Consider the following 2778-nt stretch of genomic DNA (forward strand, 5'->3'; position numbering starts at 1 on the left):
GTAGTACTGGAGTAGAAAACAGGCCCAATGGTTTCCAAAATTCAGATGTCTATATCGTTAAACCTATGTATATTTATCCTCTAAATATAGATATGAAAAGGGCAACATTAACTGGTTCTTCATTTCTTGCTGGAAGCAGTGACAATATCTCAGGGAAAAGTGAGAGTTCTTTGATCACTGGACTCCAGTGTGAGATGGGAGGTTGAGAAAGTAGCACAAAATCCCCCGTCTTTCATGCCAGGGCTGAAATAATTTCCTCTGAGAGTAAAAAACACATCACAAATAAACCCTATTCTTATAAATGGCCAAATTAAGAGCAGTAGTAGTGTCATATGTGAAGTATGAGTCATACAAGGAAGAATTCCAGAGGACGTAGCCTGTCTCCAAATTGTTTTTGCTAGCAGTGATTGAGTAAGATATGTTCTCTCCAGGGACCTCTGGAGAGATATCTCGGGGCAGAGCAAGACATAAGGAGGCAAGAGCCCCTCTCAAACCCCATTTTTTCACCCCAAAGTGGCTATGCTGCAATGGGCAAGCCTTAATCCATGGTCAGAGTTAGTGGATCCAGAAGTCAGCTTGTTCATGGGATGATCTTTTGTTTCAGCCACCTCATGTGTTTTGCAACACATTTTTCACTGTTATTAGTTTAATTTCTTTTCCCTCTACACTGACCTGTGTGTACTCTTCTCTGGCTTTGCCTAGGAGAGCAGATGGTAGCATGCCAACAGTCTAATTCAGCCTTACAAGATCCTGCAGGCTACTCTGCTGTCTGCAATGCCAGTGATTGCCTTCTACTGCCCCTGCTTAATGTTGAAGACTTTAATTCCCACTGGCAGATTTGATTGGTGCTGCTGAGCTTTTTGCTAGTGCACAGTAGGACACCTACAAGAAAGAAAGTATCTCAAAACTCTCAGTTCTTGTGTTGAATTGTGTTGTGTGAAATCATTTAACTTCTTATTTTCATACTGAGCTCCTGAGGTTGTGGCTTTGGCTTGTGAGCTGTTGCCCAAGCTGACCTGAGAGGTCAATAGTGCTGGGACTAGGACTGAAACTCGGGGACAACAGGCATAAAACTCTACGTGGTCTTGGGATGGTGTACCTGGCTTTGCTCTTTGAGGAGTGCTCCCTACCCTTAGGGAGCAACCTGCCACCCCCCCAGTGTAGTTTGTACCAGATGTATCTGAGAAAGGTTTTGCCTGCAATACTTGACACCTTTTGGATTTTGTTATCCTCAGGGCAGTATCTAGATTTCAGCTCCTCAGAAGGCATGCAATCTGCTCTGAGGAGCCAAGGAATGTGTGAGTTAGGTCATTACCTTTTAAATATTCAGTTGTGTTCTTCACTTTAGAGCAATGACACAACTCTTTGTTTGCATAAGTAGACTTTTTGCAATTCCATCATTTTCTTTTTGAGATATAAGTGTCCAAAGCTGTGGAATCTGTGTTCTATGGATGCAGACATAAATGTGAACAAGTTGCTTGGTTTCTAGAAAGAAGGTGGCTGAGTAGCTATGAAGTACTTGTCAAGCACGCAGGCCTAAGAGCAAGTTGTGGCCAGAGGTGTTTGTGTTTTTACAGAGGGGAAACTGGAGTACAGGAAAGGCAGGTTGCTCCAGGTCATAGTGTGTGACCACCTGGGAGCTGAGATGTCGTGTTTGATGGTCTTGACTTTTCAGCTTGCAGGTTTGTCACATAGTGTATATTTGCTTATGGAAGTATGTTCATATTTTGATCCTGCAAATTTTCCAGGTCACTGACCCCCTCCTTGTCCAATAAATGTTCCCAAGGGAATTTATAACTGGTTTTTTCCAACCTCTGTTCTGGCCAAAAAAAACACCCCACGCAGCCAGGACTGGTGTTGTTGGCCTGGAGTGAAGCAGAGCTGCTGCTGCAGTTCATCCTCCCAGATGTGCTCTTTGCCTTCTGGAAAGCAGATGGGGGAAAGCTTGACAGTAGCATAAAGCTGATTTTGCTCTACTTCAATGTTTCCTCTCATGAAAGGGAAATCCCATCCTGCTGCTCCAGGCAGCATGATATTTGCTTGGCCTTTGGCAGGCAGACTGATGTGCAGACAAGCAGTGATTTTGAGCTGGCAGAAGGTGAATGAATCCTCTTGTGCCCGGTGTTGAAAGGATTGCACCACTATTTTCTCAGACCTGTATACCTCTTGGTGAGATCTAGTGTCCTGTGGATACCAGCACATGTGGCTTTAAAAAAACCCAAACCAAACATCTAAAGTTGGGGTATCAGTCATTAGGAGCTGCCTTCTCCTGTAGTCCTCATCCTGTCTCACACTGTGTAAGCATCTGTTTTGGGGAACTGAAGTCATTTGTCCATTCCTTAATGAGCCCCTTTCTCCCACAAACTGCTCGTGACTTGTGCTGGAAGTGCTTTCAGTTATGGTTCAAAATACATGAGTCTAACCTTCCCAGAGAACAAAAAAGGATCTTTCAGCTGCTTTTGTGTGCCATCAGCAGTTCCTATGAGCTGGTGTAGCTCGTGGCAGCAATACACTTGTATTTCGATCCCTTCTTGTGTTAGCTAGCTGGGATTCAACTTTATTTTGTCTGCATGTGTTGCATCCAGTTGTGGGGCAGTTGTAAAGCATGCACTTAATTAAAACTTGTCTATACAGTTCAGAATACAATAAAGAGATGAAGGAGCATGAGACTGGTGGCAAATGTTCTTCAGTGGTGACTTTTCAAAGTAGTGCTGAAATAAGGCTGTTGAGCCATCATAGCTTACAAGAAAAAAGCAGAGAGATTAAATTGTCCTCTTG

This window comes from Antrostomus carolinensis, unplaced genomic scaffold, assembly GCF_000700745.2.
Source record: "Antrostomus carolinensis isolate BGI_N321 unplaced genomic scaffold, ASM70074v2 scaffold10717, whole genome shotgun sequence".
NCBI classification, from domain to species: Eukaryota; Metazoa; Chordata; class Aves; order Caprimulgiformes; family Caprimulgidae; genus Antrostomus; species Antrostomus carolinensis.